Here is a 22,537-nt window from a genome sequence, read left to right as displayed (position 1 = left end):
TTCATGTTTCTTTACTGTGTTGCCTATCTATCCCAAAGGATAACATTGGGTTAGCTAATTACATGTAATAAATTATGACTTTTAATTAAGAGAAGGTAAAGTTTGAGTTTGTGATCTAAAGAATTGTAATTAAAAACCCTCTTTAAACGTAAAGTAGGATTTTAAGTCACAGTTCTGAAAATGCCACTTTTAGAAACTTGGCATTTTTGTGCCCTCATAATTATGGTGTCTGCTGCCTCTTTCCCGGGTCACATGACTAGGTATAGCTGGCAGTGGTTCTTTCTGTTTTGCTGCAGACATTAAAACAAAGGTCCATCTGTGTCGGAAAGAGGGGCCATCTTTGACTTGATGTGGGAGGAGGAGCTGTCTCCTACTACACTTGCACAACACAAAGGCTCTGCCTGAGCACACTCCCAAAGGGTTCAACAGTAGACTATTGTGACCCCATACAGGCTGGAGACAGGGCAGGGAGTCATGATTTTCCACACACCTCTGGGGGTAGAAACAGCCAGAACCTTCTCTGACTTCAAAGCTGGTACTAGGTATAGGTAAGGAACCCTTATACCAAAGTCTTCAATACACCTCTGGACCTGCGGGAGACACAGGAAAGCTGCACTGCTCTGCTAAAAGAACTGCTACTCTGCTGTCAGAGTGATAGGACTGGACCTGCATCTTGCACCCAGGACTTCCAGAGTGACTCCAAAGGCTAGTTGGCTGGCCTCCTGGTTTGATCCTCTGGATCAGACCTCCAACCAGCTTGAAGCCTGCATCTGGACTCTGCCTCCTGTGAGTCCTACCCCCCAAATGGTGCCACCCCCATCCTGGACCGTTGGAAGTGTGCCTGAAGGAGCTCTACGAGCCCCAGCTGTGATCCTATAAGCAGAAATGGTGAAGGGTGACACATCACCTTGGGACCTCTCATCGGAACTGCCTCAGGAAGTTGAATCCCTGGTGTAGGGCCCCCCAGTGCCTCTGAGCTGCTGCATGATGCATCCCCACAAGACCTTGCACTGTAGCCCCGCAGCTCCTCGGACCTGCCGTTAAGCAACTCATCCTTGATGCAGGCCTCACAGTCATAGCTGTGTAACGCATGCTCAATGTGGTCTCTTGCAACACTCACCAACCTGGATTTAAGGTACATTCTTCAGTGGACCCAACCTGGTCCCTGTATCTGGCCCATGCATCTTTGTGGTCAGCCTGAAATAGTGACTGTGTCAGGGTCCGTTGTGACCAGATAACCACTGTTGGCGCTTTGTGCTTCTAAACGTATGAAACTTTACTATTTTTTTCCAAATCGGTTTAGGATTTTTCTTGTGTTCTGCTTTCACTTTTATACTGTTTGAAGTGCTGCATAAATACTTTACACATTGCCTGATTGCTTTTGCCACACTAACAGAGGGCTGAGTACTGGTTAACTTTGAATATGCTTGTGTCCCACCTTGAAGGAGATTGTGGTTGCTGCTTGAGTAAAGGTTCACCCACCAACCAGTAGTCCATTTTGCAACATAGATGGCCTTGTTTTACTTTCACTGCATTAGTGCACAGGGGGCATATCTCTGCCCTTCGAGCTCTGATTCTCTTGGGAGAGCTATTGTTGAGATGGGAGAATCTCCCTTTTCCAATGGAATGTCTGCCCAGTGGATCGATGCTTTGGGGATCACCACAGGAGAGCAATCCTCAAGCAGGTATTGAGTCACTTGGGAGCAGAGGTTTTGGGGAAGTGGGGAGTGAGCAGGCTTGTGCTTCCTTGCCTACCCTACAAATTACAGTCTTTCTGCCCCCCTGAGGGGAGGATGTTGGTAATTAAACCTGATCTACCCTCCTTCCCCCCACCCACCCCCACCGGGTGCAGAAAGCCCACCAGGCCCTAGGCAAACCTTAACAAAATATAATTAAGGGGCTGCGCATCAATGGCACACCTCCACCCCAAGTAAATGTAGTGACAGTCTTTCTGCTCCCTCACCCCCAGTGGGACACATGAGGCTATAATGGTGAATGAGAGAATTAAAAAGCGGCTGTATGGGTGAGGATACAAGTGTGCTAGTGGCTGTAAATGGTGAATGGAGAATGGGTGATTTAGCAGGTACATAAATGCCTGCATGAGTGAGTGACAAGGTACATAAGTGACGTTGTGGGAGTAGTTGTATGGGTGAGTGCATGGGTGTGAGTGGTTGTATCTGTAAGCGAGTATGAGAGAGGTTGCATGGCAAATTTTTGTACTTGTCTCAGGGACAGCATAGATGAGTGAGTAGATATGTTAGTATATCTATAAGTAAGTGAGTGGATGTATGAGTAGCTGTGTGGGTGAGTGAGTGTATGGGTGAGTGAGTAGGAATGTGAGTATTTGTATAGGTGATGGAGTATGGGAATGGTTGTATGGGTGTGTAAGTGTCTGTATATCTATGACTGGATGTGTGAGTCACTCTATTGTTCAGTGAGTAGGTGAATGAGGGGCTGTATATGTGGGTTAGTGGTTGCGTTAGTGGCTGTAGGGGTGAGCTGATGTGTGAGTGTCTCTATGAATCAGTGAGTAGGTGAGTGACTGTGGATGAAGTCATCAGTGATGTCATTTGAGATGTCATCAGAGATATCACTGACCATGTCATGAGTAATATGTGAGGTCATAAGCAGTATATTATATAGTTCGCTCACCAAACAACTGCTGAATTTCGGTTTTGTATGAGTGAAATGTTTGTCTAACTATAACGTCCCTGTAACCTTTGTTTTTTCAGTGAATTTCTATGGTTTTTTAACTAGTAGCCGTGTTTGTAGAGTGGTGAAGAAAGAGGGCGGGCCTCTGACCAGCTCTCATGAATTCCGCTGCGTCACACTTATTAGAGGTAACAGTAAGGCTTCTTGGACCCTAAGCCCCAGCAGCTTCCAAGAGGACTTCATCCCACCAACCAGTAGGGCACCAAGAGGCACGTTTGCAGATTGGTGGAGAAAAGGTGTGTGCCCTCTAAAGGCCTGTCAGCAATCCCACTGTGTGGGATTTACTGGAAGTAGCAAGAGGGCTTGTTTGCCCCCTAGGAACCACAGCTTTGAAGGGGACATCATCCCCCAAATAGTAGGGTGTTTGCAGAGTGGTGGGAAAAGGGGGCGTGGCCTCCAACCACCTCGCAGCAATCCAGCTGTTTGGGATTTACAAGAGATAATAGGGGGTCCTTCTGGTCCCTAAGTACCCTCAGGAGGCAAGGGGACGTCATCTCACAACAAGTAGTGTGCCAGGAGATGCATTTGAAGAGTAGTGGAGAAAGGAGTCATGCTCCAGGGACTTGCCAGTTCAGCAAGTTTTTTGTTAATGAGGGAAATTGTGTGGCCCCTGTTCCCTGGGCCGATGTGGGCCCCAAGGTCTCCATGCCCTAGAGCTAGGCCTTTTTCTAATGGAGGAGTGGGGCCAATTTCGGCCTCGGGACCCCATCTCCCGGGGCCCGACTTTTTCATGGCCTCTGAGATGGGTGCCCTGGTCCCACTTGTCGCTGATGGAGACCGCAGGGGGAGCCTGAAGGCCCCAGCTGTCCCTGCCGGCATTGCTTTTAGACAGAGGCAACTGCTGAACATGTAGCTCCCTCTGTCCACAATCAATTCAGCTCCACTTTCAGCAACCAAGAGCATTTAAACTCTCTCTGTTGCTGAAAGCAGAGCAGCCTTTTCTATAGCTTAAAGGAGGCGGCAATGCTCCCGCCAAGCCATAGCAAACAGCTATGTCCCAGGGGTGGGCACCACAGAACATGCAGGAGCCAGACCTGGGGGGGTGGCTGTGCTCTGGGACTACACATTTCCAGGGAGGCGGTATCCCCGGTGCCGGGGGGTCCACAACCTCTGAGCCCCTCAGAGTTGGTGGTCCCCAGGGCAGCAGGAGGGCCTAGGGTTGCCCCTTGCCTACCTATTATTCTTAGCCCCGGGTTAGTGGCAGTCCTTGGGGTTTTGGGTGGGGCATGCGCCCCCGCATTACTTAAAATTAAAGCCCCAAGGAGGTGGCAGTCCCCAGGACTGGGGTGGGGGGGTCAAAGAGACCCCCTTTGTAAAATATATAAGCCACAGGGAAGTGGTGGTTCCGGGGCATTCCTGAGTCCCAGAAGGGGAGCCATACTCCCCCTCCTTTATTACAATGCCTCTGGAACCTGACCCACCTGGGGCCAATTAGAAACAAAGTGCAGGAGCCAAGCATTCCTTTTTTTAAAGTGTTTTGCGGGATCCTGCGGATCCCGCTGAATTTGTTTGAAAAAAACAGTTTTTTTGGCCCTGAGGCCCCCCCAAGATGCCTAGGGGGGGTCATGATATTTCCACCCTGCCCCCTTGTCTATCCTTTTTTTTTTTTACATTTCTTGTGGGACTTGGCTTCAAGCTGAGTCCCAAGATGGCTGCCAACACTTCCTAGCTAATAACATTTCTGTAGGATTTCAGTACGATTTTAGCCTCACATATTTTTTAATCTTAAATATCACTGAAGCTACTGAACAGATTTACACCAAATCACAAAAAGCACCAACATCTAGCTTTCTGTCAAATTTGGTGCAATTCCATTCAGCGGTTCAGGCTTTAGTCGTGTTCAAAAAATCAAAAATCCCCTTAGACATAACACGGGGAAATATGATTTTGGACCCTCCACTTTCCTCGGCCCTTGCTTGAAGGATCACCCCAAAACTGTCTACAGAGCAGCAGAACCATGAAGAGGAGTGTTTTTGAAATTTTATTGAAGATTCCTCAAGCGTATCAAAGTCATTGCCATAACAAAAAACACATAGAACACTTTAAAAGATATATACTCCAGAATTCCAGCATTGAACCTGTTATTTTTAACACCAAAGTTAATTTACCCTAGAACAGTCAGGCAATCTTGAAAGGAGAAGAGTAGGAGGACCCTACGGATACGTTTCTGGCTATAAATGAAAAGGAGAAAACACTGAAATAATTCCAATTATAAACTAGAAATCCCCCCACAAATGAGCAGTCTGGAATGCAAACAATGTAGTGTTAATAAATGATGTAGGTCGCATCTTCAGCTTTCATATAAATGTTTATTTTTACACTCTGCAAAAGTTATCGACTTTACAATTGGGGGAGGGGGTTGCTTGCGTTGGGAGGAGGTTGCGTTTAACAATCGGGAAATAAGCACCTAAAGGCTCAAGCAGAAATTAGTGAGGCAAAAAATACAGAAAACCTCAAGTTACAACAAGGCAGAGGACATTCCTACAGTGACCTAAAATGCAAACGCCCCAAAACATTGCTCTATGCGTTGCACAGTTTCCATAGGTGAGCAGTGATACAAATGCAAACTATCAGATATGCACATTGTTGGAAATGGCCCTTTTTGCAGGGTTATCCCCAAACTTTTTGCTTCTTCCTCCTTTATTTTTCCTGACCTGTGGTTGTTGGCAATAGGACTCTGGGCACTTTACCAGAGATGATCAGTGCTAAAGTACTTATGCCCTCTGTATAAATTGTTATTGTGATTGGTTATCCGTGATTGGCATATTTGTTTTACCAGTAGGTCCCTAGTAAAGTGCACTGAGTGTGCCAGGGCTGGTGATTCAAATGCTACTAGTGGGCCTGCAGCACTGATTGTTCCACCCACATGAGTAGCCCTAAAATGGTGTCTCAGGCCTGCCACCGCAGTGCCTGTGTGCAGTTGCTAACTGCCATGCTGACCTGACCAGTGTTCCCACTGGCCAGGCCTAATCCTTCCCTTTCTGTGCACATGAGACTCCCCTATGGAATGCCCAAGGTAGCCCCCTGGACAGGGTGCAGTGTATGTAAAAGGTAGAGCATGTACTAATGTAGGTGACATGCACTGATAGTGAAATACTGCCAATTTCGTTTTTCACTATTGAAAGGCCATCTTGCCCATAGGCTATAATGGGGAATGCTGTGTATAATGTTTACCTGCATATCTTCCCATAGGAGCAAGATGAAAATTAAAGTCTGGTATCCCTGAACTCAGAATTTAATAACACATCTTTTAGGAAGGATGGTTTTAAATCTTGGGTTTGAAAACATCACTTTTAGAAAGTGGCTGTTTTCTTGTCTGACCCTTCTGTGTGCCTTGGCCTGTTTGTGAATTGACTGTCTGGTTTGTGAGTGACAGGGGCTGGGTGGCTCCCAGAGGCTGAGTGAGTCATCCCTAGGCTGAATAGCTCCATCTGCATCTTGATGGTGGGAGGGGATAGCACCTGGGCCTGAATAGGGTTATGCCTGCCTTCCACAATGCTGGCTCCGCCGCCTGCTGGGTGGCTGACGACCCTGCCCCTCTCTCTCAAAGGAAAGAAGAAGTCAAGTAAACAAAGTGCTCCAGGACTGACCAGAACTGGTTCTGACTAAGCCAAGGCCTCTCTGCCCTCAGATAAAAAAGAGAATATCGGTATAAAAAGGGTTACCCAGACTTCAGAAAATTAGATCATCCTGGGACCAAGAAGGAACCTCTGCCAAGGAGAAAGCTGGAAGACTGAAGAGGAAGGACTGTCCTGCTGTGTGTGTGTGGGCTGCCCTGCAGTTGCTTTGCTGCCAAGGAGAGGGGAAGGATTTTGCTGTTGCTGTGCTGGGCCTGAGGAGAGCTGGCCTCCTGTTAAAAAGTCCCAGGGACAAAAGGACTTCACCCCCAGCTTCCCCCTGAACTCTGCTATATGAGTTCTGCCCTTCCTAGAGTGCTTGATCCAATTGTGAGGCCTCTGGAAGTTGTGCCTGCTGTTTGGGGAGCTGGACAAGGAGAAAGGAAGACAAAGACCTTTATTTTCGACGCCGTCGACGCTGTGACGCCGCAACCTGCACCGAGGCCGGGAGCCGCTCGAGAAGTCAACGACTCAGCGCCTGCTCTGCTCCGCAGCTCCGACGCCCTAGGACGTCCGCCGACACTGGCAGTGTTCGACCCCAGCTCCTCGCATCGACTCCGGGTTCCTGCTGGAGGCCTGCCTCCCGTTATCGCGGTGCTGATAACCACCGAGAGTGAGCAAGTGGATCACTGACGTCACATCTACACCGAAGACGACGGCGCTCATCGACGCCGTCACATCCCGACGATCTACACCTTGTACCTGTGCCTCACCTGCGCCTCGTAACCAGCACAAAGACTCAACACCGCCATCCCCCTACAGACCGGACTCGACGCTGCTTGACGCCGTCTCGCCTCCCCAAGGTCTCAGGAGTGTCACAACTCTTTGGTTTTCGATGCTGCAGCTGTTTTTGGAACTCTTATTACAGATACAGGTACTTCGGGCAGAACGTGACGTCTCCTTGGATTATTTTGATATAAGTTCTGGAACTCTTTTTAAAATCATATTCTTGAGCTGTGTATGTTGGTTTTTTGTTGTTTTGGTCTTGTGTAGTTTAGATGAAGATACTTAATTTTTCTAAACTGATATGGAGTCCATTTGTGGTGTTTTCACTGTGTTACTGTGAATGTTGGTACAAATACTTTACACATTGCCTTTGATAAACCTGTCTGCTCGTGCCAAGCTACGAAGGGGGTGAGCAGGGGTTATCTAAAGAGTGTATCCCCCTTACCCTGACTAGAAGCACGGTCCCTATTTGGACATTGGTACCTACCTCTGCCAACTAGAGACCCCCAGATCTAACACACATCACCAATCCTGCTAGGTTTGAGACTGCACAAAGGGGCAATGATATCATATAACTGTTTCAGTGAAATTTCAGGGAGCTAGGTGCTATTGCTTCCACTAACGAGGTGCCTCCTGAGTTTAATAAATCTACTTTTCTGTTAATTTTCACAAATCTATTTGCAGTCTACCAACTTTTATTAAATCTCAAAAGCAGTAACGCATTATTTTGTTGTATTCCCCAAGATGGATCCTATCTTTACTTTTAAGGGTAGGGCTTTTGCCCTACATTTCACCTACATAGATTCGGCCGGGTAGAACTATTTTTCATTTCTGCTTCTGTAGTGCAGCACACCTACCAATATGATCTGCAGTTGTTACCGGGTTGGGCCCACCTACCAAGAAACTCTTCCTACCTATGGAATTGACTTCAATATTCCTTCTGTTGTCTCCCCTATTGTGTTAGGGAGGATCCTGGAATGAATAGGAGAAGCCCTCCATGGCTTTACAAAGTCAAAGCTAATCCACTGAGTACTGTATTTTCATCTCTACGCGGTCTTCACGCTACCTTATATAGAGTAGCCTTAAACAGTGTTAATGGGCTACTGTAGCCACACGAAGTCCTAAACATAAGCAAACTAATTTATATATATATATATATATTCACTGAAAAAACCATAGGTTATAGACCATATATAGTTAGGAATTAGCATTTAAAAAACCTTATTTTACTCACACAAAACCATTGAAATTCCATATATAGTTAGTTGCACTAACTATATATCGCGCACCCGCAATCCACTGCTGATGATGTCACATATTACATCATTCATGACATGGTCAGTGACATCACTGATGACATCACTGATGACATCTCAAATGACATCACTGATGACATCACTGATGACATCATCCAGTGACTGTGTGTTTCTGTAAAGTTTAAATATGTTTTACATATTGAAGAATGAGTAGATGTATAAGTGTCTGGACGAAGGATTTAGTAGGTGCATGACTGAATGTATGAGTGAGTGATTAAATGTGTCTCACTGAGTGCATGGGTTAGTGACTAAACTGTCTTAATTTGTGCATCATTATGTCTGTTGTTCTGTAAACTGCTGCATGTGTTGATCAGTAGCTATATGATTAACTATATGGGTTATTGATTGATTGTCCAAGTATTTGTATGGGAGACTGAGTGTGTGTGTGGCTGGCTGGGAGGTGTGTGACTCTGTGCAGATCAATGTGTACTTGTATCAATGATTGTATAAGAAAGTAAGTATGTGTTAGTATATGTTTGAAAATGTAAGGTGCTCTATGTTTAACTGTATAGACAAGAAAATGGAATTGTGATTGATTCTTTACAGGACTGACTAGGTGTGTGAGTAACTCCATGGATGAGTGGCAGAGTGTGAGTGTCTGTATAGGTGTATGAGTGCATATGATAGTGTTGTAAACATGAGTGATTGTATGTATGAATGATTGTATGGGTGAATGAGTGAATGTGTGTGTAGACGTAGGAATCAGTGAGTGCGTATGTAGTAACTAGTATTGGTGTGTCAATGGTTTCAAAAATTATGCTCTGTATTTAACACTGAGTGAAACAGAGGTTATATTAAAATGTGAGGAGATGCATTGTATTGTCACATGAATGATATCATCAGTGATGTGGTCATTGATGTCAAATGAGATGTCATCAGTGATGTCATCAGTGATGTCATTTGAGATGTCATCAGTGATGTCATCAGTGATGTCACTGACCATGTCATGAATGATGTAATATGTGAAGTCATCAGCAGTGGATTGCGGGTGCGCGATATATAGTTAGTGCAACTAACTATATATGGAATTTCAATGGTTTTGTGTGAGTAAAATAAGGTTTTTTAAATGCTAATTCCTAACTATATATGGTCTATAACCTATGGTTTTTTCAGTGAATTTTCAAGGTTATGTAAATGCTAATTCCTAACTATATATGGTCTATAACCTATGGTTTTTTCAGTGAATTTCAATGGTTTTTTAATAGCAAATATCATAGGCTGTCGAATGTCAAGTACGTGGTAAGTGAAAACATTTTCGTGTTTATGCACACTGATCTGCTTTGAATGGTGCCCCCCCCCTCATTTCTATTAGGAGTACTCTCTCTTTGCAGATAGTGAAAGGTAGTTAACGCAGGCCTTTACCCCCGTTGTAATACGTCGTGCCTGCTTCTCTCTCCATTTGATTGATTGTTATCCAAGTATTTACTGTTTTAGAATTGGTTCTCTTTGGTTCATTCTCTATTTACAAACAAACACAGAGTCGCAATACTCTGTTTAGTCTTTGCAGATAACGAAAAATCGTGTAAAAAAAAAAGAAAAGGAATCGAGCAAAATCAGTAGGCCACTAATGGGATCTCTTTTTGACCTCGCTAAAATAGAAACATTAGGAACAATCCCTCATGACAAATACAAAACTAGTGAGATGAACTGAACTCCACACAATGATGGCTGCAAAACAGCTCGGCTCCGCCACCCACCCCGCCCAAAATAACGATAAAGAGCGGCTGCCATGATTGGTTGCGGAATGGCCACGACGGAGCTATGAAATGGTGCTGCTCTCATGCTAAACCCAGCTTCAGTCTGAAACATCCAGAAACACTGTAGACTACCAATTCGATCAGTTCCGGTAGCGCCCCAATGTAACCCGGTAGAGAAGAACTAGCCCTCCCCTCTTTGACTGATGGTTCTTGTTGCCTGTCCCTTCTGTTGTCATTTAACAGAACTATTTAGCCTGCTGAAAGGGGTTGTGTTCCGACCGCTGGTTGGTGGAGACATTTTGACTATATTCTGGACCTGCGTTGTCGCGTAATGCGTCATATGACGCGCCGCGTTAGCGCATCCGGAAGTCATCCGGGGCGCGCAGCGCGTAACGTAAGCATAACAAGTCATGTGACTTGTTAAAACTTTTCATTGGTTCATTTTACTTTTCTTATTCTAATGATGAAAGGCTTGGTCATATGACCTAAAAATTACGCTTTTTATTACTTCCGAACATTATTTTTTCTTAAATATATGTTATAATGTTCCAGGCTAATGTACTTTCCCGGAAAATTTACAACTGTCCTGCAAGTAAAATATATTCTTTTTTCGAGAAAAAGAGCGTTTCTTCGTCCCATGACGGAGCCGTTGAGCAAAAGAGGGTCGACCTGCTGTCTTAGTCGCCGATACGCCTGAATATGAGATTCTTATCGATCACTTTATGTTGCAGGAGTAGAAAACACAACAGCCCTTGACCATTTATCTTTACTGCGTTCCTTCGTATTATACCTTTTACCCTTCATGTAATTGGTCTGCTTTATTTCACTTGCCTTTTAATGATTCTAAAACAGTGACTATTATTAAAAACTTTACCAATGTATATACTACTACCATGTTTTCTTTTAAAAACCTTTATTGTGAAAATTTCATTATACAAATACGAGCCTATAACCACGTGGGCCGGCCACGGAGCAAACTGTAATCGTATATGATGAGTAGACATTTACACTGTAGAGGAACGTAACGGGCGGGCCATTAGGTTGCAAGAACTAAGGTGTCTAACAGTTACGGAATCGGTGGACGTACATTTTATAATTAAAATACGACAGGGCCAGTTACAATAAAATTATCTAGATATACATGTGCGGGCAAGTACCATGGGTGACGTTAATTCGAACTTTCAATAGTACAGTAATCAATAACACATCAGAACTTAATATCAATAGGGATGTCGAAATATTCAATCAATTCTCGTCCCCGCCCGCCATGTGCTTCAAAACTGCATACGTATCTCGTGATTTCAAGGTTCTGCAACCAGTACACAACAAGGAGTTACGAGTCCCATTTATTCCGGCGCCATTTTGGGCGAGGACGGGCAGGTCCAGGATATAGTCAAAATGTCTCTACCAACCATCGACTATGATGATGTTCATATGCTGTATTTATTAGAGTAACACTCATCTGTCCACATGAAATTAATTTGCCACAATCTAAACATGTCATTTTAATCTTTCCAAAGTTCTTCTAAATATTTGGGACCGTTTCCCTTGCCTCTGATGCTGTCAGTGCCACTTCTTTGATGAATGTACTAGCAGGTCAGGGGTTCTCCTCCAAATCTCTCTTTTATGCAGCACTATAATTAATTGGTGCCACCTCTCCATATGACGATGCATGGTATAGTTACCATAACTATATATTTTTTCGGTTCCTCTGGAGAGTTCATCGTGGCAGATGAAGCGTGTAACGTACCGGGCATTTACCTTTTTTTGCATGTACAGGAAAGGAAAAAAAAATCGAGCGTCCGAGTTCTAAGGTGTCCCAGGGCCATTTTAGTGGACCAGGCCCAAATCCAAAGAACAGGCCGCCATTTTGAGAGTCCTGTTGCAGCCGCCTGTCGCTGTAGCATCAAGAGCAGCCGAAACTCAGCTGAATGGCAACTGAAACGGTAAAGGGGCGCCCCACTACAGCAGACGAGCCTCCACCTAGGAAGGCCCGTTCACGCCGCCTCCCCCCCCCCCTTCGGGCACCCCACGCCGTTATTCGGAGCAGTATTGTAGGATGGCCACACCAGTGCGGCAACTTGCTAGACATCACCTCGGTGGTAACCGAATCTCAGCGCCTTGTGGTGTCTTCTATTCAGAAAACATTGTTGTGCTGCCTTCGACCTATTCGCCGCAAGTGCGCACGCAACTCAGCTGCATAGCTTGCTAGACACCACCTCGGTGCTAACCGAATCTCAGCGCCTTGTGGTGTCTTCTATTCCAAAAATATTGTTGCGCTGCCTTTGGCCCCATTCGCACATCGGTCCGCTACTGACGCCATCTCACAGGCTAATGGGGCGCCCCACGCCGAGTTTCAGCATTGTAGGATGGCCACACCAGTACAGCAACTTGCTAGACACCACCTCGGTGCCATCCGGATCTTGGCATCTCAGCGCCTTGTGGTGTCTTCTATTCCGAAAATATTGTTGCGCTGCCTTTGGCCCCATTCGCACATCGGTCCGCTACTGACGCCATCTCACAGGCCAACGGGGCGCCCCACGCCGACTTTCAACATTGTAGGATGGCCACACCAGTGCGGCAACTTACTAGACACCACCTCGGTGCCATCCGGATCTTGGCGCGTTGTGCTGCCTTCGGCCTATTCGCACATCGGTCCGCTACTGACGCAAACTCACAGGCCAACGGGGCGCCTCACGCCGACTTTCAGCATTGTAGGATGACCACACCAGTGCTGCAACTTGCTGGACACCACCTTGGTGCCATCCGGATCTTGGCGCGTTGTGTTGCCTTCGGCCTATTCGCACATCGGTCCGCTACTGACGCCGCCTCACGTGCCAACGTATTTTCTCCGCATTTTATACCCTATGCCGCATAACAGGTCATGTGACTTGTTTATAAAACTTTTCATTGGTTCATTTTACTTTTGGTTTCCTAATGATGGAAGGCTTGATCATATGACCTAAAAACAACACTTTTCATTGGATGAAAACTTTTTTTTTCCCAAACGATGAAAGCCCCACCTTGTTTCTGGATGTTTCAGACTGAAGCTGGCGTCAGCATGAGAGCACCACCATCTCGTAGCTCCGTCGTGGTCATTCCGCGAGCAATCATGGCAGCCGCTCCCCACCGGAAACCTGCAGGAGTCGGGGGCCCCCAAGACTTTTGTAGAATCTTCAAGGCGGAGGGGACGCTTTCTAGAATGGGGTCCAAGACCTAGCAGACAAGCGTCCGATTTCCAAGGTGTCCCAGGGCCATTTCAGTGGACCAGGCCCAAAAAGGAAACAGCCTGCCGCCATTTTGAGAGTCCTGTGACAGCCGCCTATCGCTGCACCGCAAGAGTGGGCGCAACTCAGCTGAATTGCAGCTTTTGACACAGTGGACCAAAAGCGGACGGAATGGCAACTGAAACGGTAAAGGGGCGCCCCACTACAACAGACGAGACTCCACCTGGAGAGGCCCGTTCACGCCGCCTCCCCCGGGGCGCCCCACGCCGTTATTCGGAGCAGCATTGTAGGATACCAAAACCAGTGCGGCAACTTACTGGACATCACCTTGGTGCCATCGTTCTGCTGCCTTGGAACTATTCGCACAACAGTTTGCTACTGATGACCCACCCCCCGCGACGCCCCACGCCAGAAATCTGGACGTTGTGCTGCGTTGGGACTATTCGCACAGCCGACCGCTACTTCGTTGTTTTTCCCTAAAAATGTTTATATGTTATTACTGTTTTTGTTTTCTTGTATATATTTATAAGTTATTAAAGTTTTATAATCTTACTACTTTGTTGGAGTGCTATATATTTTTAATGTGACACATAATTGTAAAAACTTTGATGTACAAAGAGTCATCCCTGGAATCTTCCGCTTCAGGCTCGGTCCCCTCCCCAATCACAATACAGGATGGTTTTCAGATAATAGGAACGCGTCTGCTGTGACGGATCTCATCGAGTGTGGGCCTTGATCTACTATAACTCCTTTGAAGAGGGGTGATTCTTTACAGCTGGGGCCATAAACTACATCTGCAGGGCTAGCTGATACCCTAGGACCGGCCTGGACAATCGGACACAGAGGAAAAGGAGTGTCAGAGGGTGCGGAAGTGAATAGGGCGAAAGGGAGGTGTCGGGCGGGCACAGGGTGTGTTTCTCAGGGAAGAGCAGCGCAGATGGGGGGTGGTTTATTACCCATGCATAAGACAGAGAGCGGGGGTGACCACTGCCTGGGGGAGATGCTTGCGAGGGTGGGGAGCCATGCTAAGGATCGACAGCGTGCACAGAGTGGGTCTGGTCAAGGCATCTAAAATGACTGCCGTGCACGACAAAAGTGTGGCATTTGAAAAAAGGCAAGATGGCGCAGACAATGTTTTTCAACACTTCCTGATTTCCTTCGAATCGAACGTTAACAGACGTTGGGGCATATTACCAAAGTTAAGCGATATTTATCCCTAACGATGCTTAGCAACGATTTTTTTACCGCTAAGCATCGTCAGAAATTATCGCAGATAAACCTTGCTATTATCAAGGTTTATCGCAAATACGATAAAAAACGACCGCAATGCATTAATATCGCTGAAAACTCAGCGATATTCATGCATTACCGAGCTAATGCTCTTAGCCATGTTATCCACCTCCCATTGGATAACATGGCTAAGAACTGCTCAGGGCAGGTGCCAGCTTTTGGAGATATTCGCGCTTATCGCGAATATTTCCAAAAGTTGATAATAGGAGATAGCGATGTTAGCGACTGTTTCCAGTCGCTAACATCTTGGCATGCCCACTTTGCATGTCATTAGTGATAAATATCACTCACATGCAAAGTGGGGCCCAAGATGGTCGCTATCTCCTACTAGCCGTCGCTAACTGGTGTTACCAACAGCTAGGTAATACAGATATAATTTTATCTCCGCGAAGCGGAGTGCTGTTACAGATATATATCTTCTTTTTGAACGTTAATTTCTCAAAATCCACTGAAGCACATATATTGAGACCTAGCAAAGGCACATCGAGCTACCAGTCCCTACAATTTTGCCAAGTTTCGTGCAAATCCATTCAGCCGTTCGATTATTATTATTATTTTTTTTTTTGCCCCGCGGGGCCCTTTTAAAACCTCCACATCAAACCTAAGAGGTCAAGGAGGATCTACTATGCCCCCTTATGGTCATTTGCCCCTTCGCTTTGGCCTCCTCTTGTCTCTCGATCCTACCGAGAGACAAGATGGCGGCCACTACGGACTGTTTGCAATGTTTACAGACGCCGGAGAACCAATCAGCTTCGCAAACCTCCGTTACGCGAAGCGGAGCGCTGTTACAGATATATATCTTTTTTTGAACGTTAATTTCTCAAAATCCACTGGAGCACATATATTAAGACCTAGCAAAGGCACATCGGGCTACCAGTCCCTAATATTTTACCAAGTTTCGTGCAAATCCATTCAGCCGTTCGATTATTATTAATATTTTTTTTTTTTGCCCCGCGGGGCCCTTTTAAAACCTCCACATCAAACCTAGGGGGTCAGCGAGGATCTACTATGCCCCCTTATGGTCATTTGCCCCTTCGCTTTGGCCTCCTCTTGTCTCTCGATCCTACCGAGAGACAAGATGGCGGCCGCTACGGACTGTTTGGAATGTTCACAGACGCCGGAGAACCAATCAGCTTCGCTTCACAAAGCTCCGTACCGCGAAAAGTCCGCGAACCGGAGCGCTGCCCGGTCCGCTGTTACAGATATATATCTTTTTTTGAACGTTAATTTCTCAAAATCCACTGAAGCACATATATTGAGTCAAAAGATAAAAGAGGCCCCCAATTGTTTAAGGTCTGGGACCAGGGGGAGAGTAAGCAGAAATATGTGGCAAGGTCCCTACATGAGTCACAGGAGTGATCTCTTCTAGCACCGCGTACCTAGATGTTCTAAACAATACCAATCACACAGTTTATGGCCTACGTTGGTGTATATAAGGATTCAAATTTCACCAAAATACAAACACTCAATAATGTCCACTAGCTATATATGTCATATGCATAGTGACCCCTGTTCTGATGAACATTTTTAACGATTGTGTTCTTTTTTGATGTTTTTATAAAGTGTTACATGAATGTACTTATATTAAGTGATGTATTAACCAGTGACAATAACAAAATCGATAACATGTTTAAATAAATTTTGTACCAACTTGCACAACATATCTCCCATTTTCTTTTTCTCTTTCTGATTGTTTATGTATTAATTATTTTGATTGTGGTCTGTAGTAATTGTTATAATCTCAAGGTATCAATATGCATATGACATATATAGCTAGTGGACATTATTGAGTGTTTGTATTTTGGTGAAATTTGAATCCTTATATACACCAACGTAGGCCATAAACTGTGTGATTGGTATTGTTTAGAACATCTAGGTACGCGGTGCTATAAGAGATCACTCCTGTGACTCATGTAGGGACCTTGCCACATATTTCTGCACATATATTGAGACCTAGCAAAGGCACATCAGGCTACCAGTCCCTACAATTTTGCCAAGTTTCGTGCAAATCCATTCAGCCGTTCGGGCTAAAAGTGAGGCCAACCGCCCTATGGAAAACTCAATGTTAAAAACACGTTTTGGGACCCCCCTTTTTTCTCGGCCCCCCCTTGACGAACCCCCCCCAAATTTTCAAGGGCTACTCAGAAACAAAATGTGCCATTTTCCTGAAAATTTCAGCCAATTCCGTCCACAAACGCCAAAGTTATTAGACATAGAATTTTCAAAAATCCCATAGAGAAAAAATCCTAACTATATATACCTACTGGCGACTGCCAGTAGGTAATGATAAAAATACTTGATTAACTAATTAGCACTGGCCCATGCATTGGCTCTCATATTACTAACGTAGTTCAAGAACCTGTTCTCAATTGTGTAGCCTGTAAATTACATTTCCTGATAACAGCCTCTGTTCGTGAACATTAATTGGATAATTTGTCAATAGGTTTATACGGCAGGGTATCTTCCTTCATGGAATAAAAACGCTCACCACTTAAATAAAATGCCATTTCAAACTCTGCAAATCTCACATTCCAATTTGAAACCACCTCGAGGGAACCCGTCTGCCATAAAGTTCATTTCACATCTCATTTCTTATTTAAATGAGGATAAATAGCTGATGATTTTCCCATTTAAGAAAAACGTAAGAACCATCAAGAATGAAGGACGGGCAAGTAGGGTGAAGCTTTCACGTCGGGCATGTAAACATAGCAAAAAGGAATACAGTGGGAATTTTAACAAGAGAAAATTGAGGATTTAAAAATACAATGTTGCGGAGGGTTTACAAATATGCTGCACACAAATGGCCCCTGTATAACCCTTAGCATTGTGATACAGGGCAAAAAAGCAAATCTGTCAAACTGCTTGGCACTGGGAGGTGCGACCAAGGACAAAAACCTAGTTTCTTTAAATCCACATTTGCCAAACCAACTTTATAAAATGCAGATTTATCCCATGGCATTTATTTGGAAAGTTTGGCCCGTTCACGAATGGTATGCTAGTTTCTCAAGAGCATCTGTTCCAGATTTATTAGAGACCACATGCTCCTTTAGGACTTTTTTGGGCTATACTATCGACTGTCTAAATCCAAAGGTTCGCATTTAACACTTAAAAATGAGCTCAGTCGTTAATGCTAGGAATATTTTTTGGACCAAAAACTGTTGACACAGTTTTGGGAATGTTATTTGTGAGAAAAAGTGACAATCTCATTGCATGTAATAACAAGCATTTGCAATGCAATAGGTCTCGTATTTACGAGAGTTTGAGCTATTGGCATTGTAAATACCTATGGGGCCGATCAGGATGGCAGATTGATTGCCCCCGCCGGGCTGGCGGTAGCCACCGCCGGCCCGACGGGGGCAATCCGTCCGCCATCCTCACTCAAATGACCCCCCGACACATTAGGATGGCTGGGGGGTCCGCGGTGGACGGGAAGACCGTCTGCCGCTTTTCCACAGCGGTCGCCTTGCGACCGTGGCAGAAAAGGTCTAATATGGTGGCGGTGTCTATCAGACACCGCAAGCCATATTAGGATGGGCTTTGGGGAATGCCAATACGGTCTTTGCTTTGGGGGCCCGTTGCGGGCCCCCAGGGTGAAGTGGGGGTGGGGGGTGCACATGGGGGTACCTATGGTACCCCCCTGTGTTTCAAAGTACAACATGGTAGGCACTGTGCGGTGCCTGTCATGTTGTGCTTTAAAACGTACAACATGCATTTTTAGCATTGTTAAAAATGCGGGATGCACCCGCCACTGTGGCGGGTGCATCCTATTCGACGCATGGGACCTCCGCCATTATGGCGGGTGGTCCCTTGCCACGACAGGATGGCGGACAGACAAAGTCCGTCCGCCATCCTAATCGGCCCTAATCTTTTATTTATGTTTTAAAAATAAAAACATAAATAAAAGGCATTGTCATTTACAATGCCAATAGCTCAAACTCATGTAAATGCAAGACCTATTGCATTGCAAATACTTGTTTATGCAAGTCGTCTAAAAGTCCATTAACATGACACTTGGTGCTGATAGGTCAATTCAGTAGCTTTATGATGCAAATGTGGAATATTTTGTATTAAAAGGTGGCAGGAAAACTCTCCATATCGCCCATTTCATCTGCTTTCCAGCAGTGGCGTCACTAGGGGTTGGGGGGGTGCGGACCGCACCGGGTGACACCATAACATGGGGTGACACCATGACACCTCCGTGAGGCCAGTTTCGTCTGAACCGCGGACGTGTGTGCGCTGCAAAAGCTTGCGCCACTGGCGGCGCCTGCAGTGCTCCTGCTGCTCCGAGAGATATGTTGCTGCCAGTGCCAGCAGGTGCTCTTTATAAATAGTTAATCACGTCATGACTCAGACTGCTCTTACCTCGTGGCTGTGAGAGAGAGAGACAGCAGCGCTAGGTGGCTACAATGTAAAAATCCTTGCGCTGGCTCCAGGCTGGCACTGCAATTTCCTGCCGCGCCGTGGTTTACACAGACAGTTAATGCTGCCAATTAATTACGGCCCCCGGAAGCTTGTTTCCTTTCCAGTAAAGAATTGGCTTGGTAGTTTGGTCTGCCCTGTTCCCATGATGCACTGGGCCAGGGACAGACTAATTTGCATGTAGCCAGGTTCTGAACTGGGATGGTGCAGTGAGCTAAAAAACGGTGATGGATCAAGCCCTGATCTATTGACTGGGTAGGAGTGTTCTGATTAACTCAGATACTCTGTCCATCACCACCCCCTTTTTGAAATTATTTTGGCCACCACAAGTGTGGAAGGGTATGCTCAGATGTGAGTCCCTTGCTCACTGCACCATCAGGATTCAAGCAAGCCGGGCCGAAGACGGCTGTAATGCCAGAAACCGGTCCCCGGAAGCTTGTTTCCTTTCCAGTAAAGAATTGGCTTGGTAGTTTGGTTTGCCCTGTTCCCATGATGCACTGGGCCAGGGACAGACTAATTTGCATGTAGCCAGGTTCTGAACTGGGATGGTGCAGTGAGCTAAAAAACGGTGATGGATCAAGCCCTGATCTGTTGACTGGGTAGGAGTGTTCTGCTTAACTCAGATACTCTGTCCATCACCACTCCCTTTTTGAAATTATTTTGGCCACCACAAGTGTGGAAGGGTATGCTCAGATGTGAGTCCCTTGCTCACTGCACCATCAGGATTCAAGCAAGCCGGGCCGAAGACGGCTGTAATGCCAGAAACCGGTCCCCGGAAGCTTGTTTCCTTTCCAGTAAAGAATTGGCTTGGTAGTTTGGTCTGCCCTGTTCCCATGATGCACTGGGCCAGGGACAGACTAATTTGCATGTAGCCAGGTTCTGAACTGGGATGGTGCAGTGAGCTAAAAAACGGTGATGGATCAAGCCCTGATCTGTTGACTGGGTAGGAGTGTTCTGATTAACTCAGATACTCTGTTCATCACCACCCCCTTTTTTAAATTAATTACGGCAGCGGGGGGTGGCCTTGCCGTCACGTCCGGAGGAAGTAGTGAGCACACTGAGGCAGAAGCGGCCTTGGCGGGGGACTCAAATCGAATCAGGCAGTCCTTTCCGTGGCGTGCTGCACTGCTGCACACACAGTTTTTGTTCTCACCTCGCGTTGGTGATTTGTGTCCTGAATTGGTGATTTGACTCGTCACCCGCGGCCCGTCCGCCGCCAAAGTCAGTGTGGTGCCTCAACCGTCAGTGAGTGCAGCAGAACCGAGGCCATGATAAAATGCGAGGCCTGCTCCAGTCCTTAGTTGACTCGAGGCCTGGACCACAGCTCATGGTGCAGTGAGGGAAAGTCATCGCGGTGGCTGGCCCTTACCGCGATGGCGCTGCAGTGTTCCACAAGTAAGTGTGTCACACTGACTACCTATTCAGTTAGTACCAGTTGGATGTTTCAGACAATAGTTCAAAGTTGCTTGTATTACGGTCTCACTCCCCCCTTGGTATTGAAAGACACCAGCTCCTGTTCATCAGGTGCGTGCTCACAAATATCACTAGCGCACTATTGTAATTAGCGATTGTTAACTAATGTACATTCCTAAAGTATAACCTACTTCTTTAGATAATTTTTTAATTCTAGCGCTTTGTAACTGTACCCATCCATCTAATTACATAAATGTTCTCGCTATATAAAAATGTACATAAATAAATAAAACTTATATTTCCAAATTCCCTCCTTCTTCCCCATCAACCCTCGTACCAAACCCTCCATTTCTGGAATGTCAGCCAATCTCCTGTCAATGAGGCGCTATCCATCTGTTAGAGGACACGCTAGAGCACCGCAGGGGGGAAACCTGCAAACTTTCAACATCTCAGCAGTGTTCTGACTTCAGAGCAACAGGGGATTTTCGGACATTTACAACCGAATCATGGCACAGGGAGCGAGGGCCTCTAGGTACTGCTGGAACTAAGTCAGGGCACAGGGAGCTAGCTGGGCTTCTAGGCAGGTGCACTGTTAAAACCGAGCTCGGGTACAAGAATAATAGAAACAGAGAAAGCTAAGAGAAACAATCACAGGCAGGGGTGTATCTGCAGTGGTCCAATTCTCGCCTGTAGAGTAGCTGACATTCCTTAAGGCACAAGAGCACTTTAACGTTTTTCATTTTTTTAAGCGTGCATTGACAATGCTGCAATCATTAGATACATTACTAGATTAAAATAACTTCAACACTGTTATGCAGATCTGCAGTGAAACTTTTTAAATAAAAAGATAACGATTATTGTATCTCTCTGCTTGTAACATTCAAGTTAGTAGTCGCCATATAGCTTTAGCCCTGTTGGCACCCGGTACAATGACATTTGACTCCCCCTACGCCCCATGACTGCCTCCTCGGATTCTCTCACTACCACAGGGCAAAAGTTCCCCTCATCTCTCCTAACATAATATATTGCTAAACACAGCGCCTCCCCTGAGGTCAGCGCCCCCCTCCACAGGTCAGCGCCCAGTGCGGCCGCACCACTCGCACTGCCCTAAAGCTGGCCCTGTTTCTAAGCTACACGTTTGCATTCTTGCACCTGTGCATGTAGTGTACTCTAAAGTGCAATGTCTCTGAAGGGAGATTAGTCTCAGTATATGCTATTATAATAGTACATCCAAGGCAAGTGGAGCACTGTACAGGGTCAAAGGCGCGACTACAGTCAGCGAGTGATCGGAGAGGTACCTGGGTTCTGTGAGGAGACGTGTAATACTACTGCATTGTGCTGTTGTGTTCTTTAAAAAGGTTCGTCTACAACTCCTTCATAAGTTGGAGCAGTGTTGAGGAAGTCCTGATACATACAGGGATGTTTTTCTTGATCCTTGATGCATAGATGGAAAAAGTCACTTGCCTGTTTTATCACATTTTAGTGTTTTTGGTACCAGTCTGGTCCATGCCCGTTTAGCTTAACTACATGTGTTGGAAAACATCATCCTACAGACCAATGTGTGTAATTTCTGATATTTATATGTTTCCCTCGTCTTCATTGTTTCATTTTGTTTGCGAGAAAGTGTCACTCATAGACGTTGAAATGTCACTCATAATTACACTGAAATTATGAAAATGTCACACATAGCAATCTGAAACCTTGGCAGCTATGCTGCCGACTCGCCAGTACAGAATTGTATTGATATGAAAAACCAAAAGAAACCAAAAGCTTGTTTTCAAAGTATTTGGTAACGTGTCTTTGCTTTTACTAATTTTCTGTCAATGGGGGCATTGAGGGATGATCCGAGCCAAGGTGCTGGAGTCGCACACCAGTCGCATTCCCTGTCTGCTGTTTATTTGTTCCACAGAAATGGTCTTCATACGCCAAATATCACGCATTCATAGCGCTCAAGTTTTCAGATTGCATATGAAAACATTAGCAACGTTTAAGTGTGCTTTTTTTGTATGAGTGACATTCCATGGCTTTTGAGGAACATTTGAAAAGAAACTTAATTGTGATTAAAACAAACAGCAAAAATCTCTGTACAGAATACATATCAGAAGTAATCCATGTTGCCG

At 45.6% G+C, this 22,537-nt stretch overlaps 1 protein-coding gene across 1 annotated transcript in view; it reads right to left on the bottom strand.

Moving 5' to 3' along the window:
- Positions 1-22,537, bottom strand: part of MALRD1 (MAM and LDL receptor class A domain containing 1) — a 2,679,189-nt gene that overhangs the window by 2,077,557 nt on the left and 579,095 nt on the right. The gene's annotated exons all lie outside the window — the stretch shown is intronic.

Source organism: Lissotriton helveticus, chromosome 10 (genome assembly GCF_964261635.1).
Source record: "Lissotriton helveticus chromosome 10, aLisHel1.1, whole genome shotgun sequence".
NCBI classification, from domain to species: domain Eukaryota; kingdom Metazoa; phylum Chordata; class Amphibia; order Caudata; family Salamandridae; genus Lissotriton; species Lissotriton helveticus.
The sequence above is the reverse complement of the archived record's forward strand: the minus strand, read 5'-3'. Positions and strand labels throughout refer to the sequence as shown.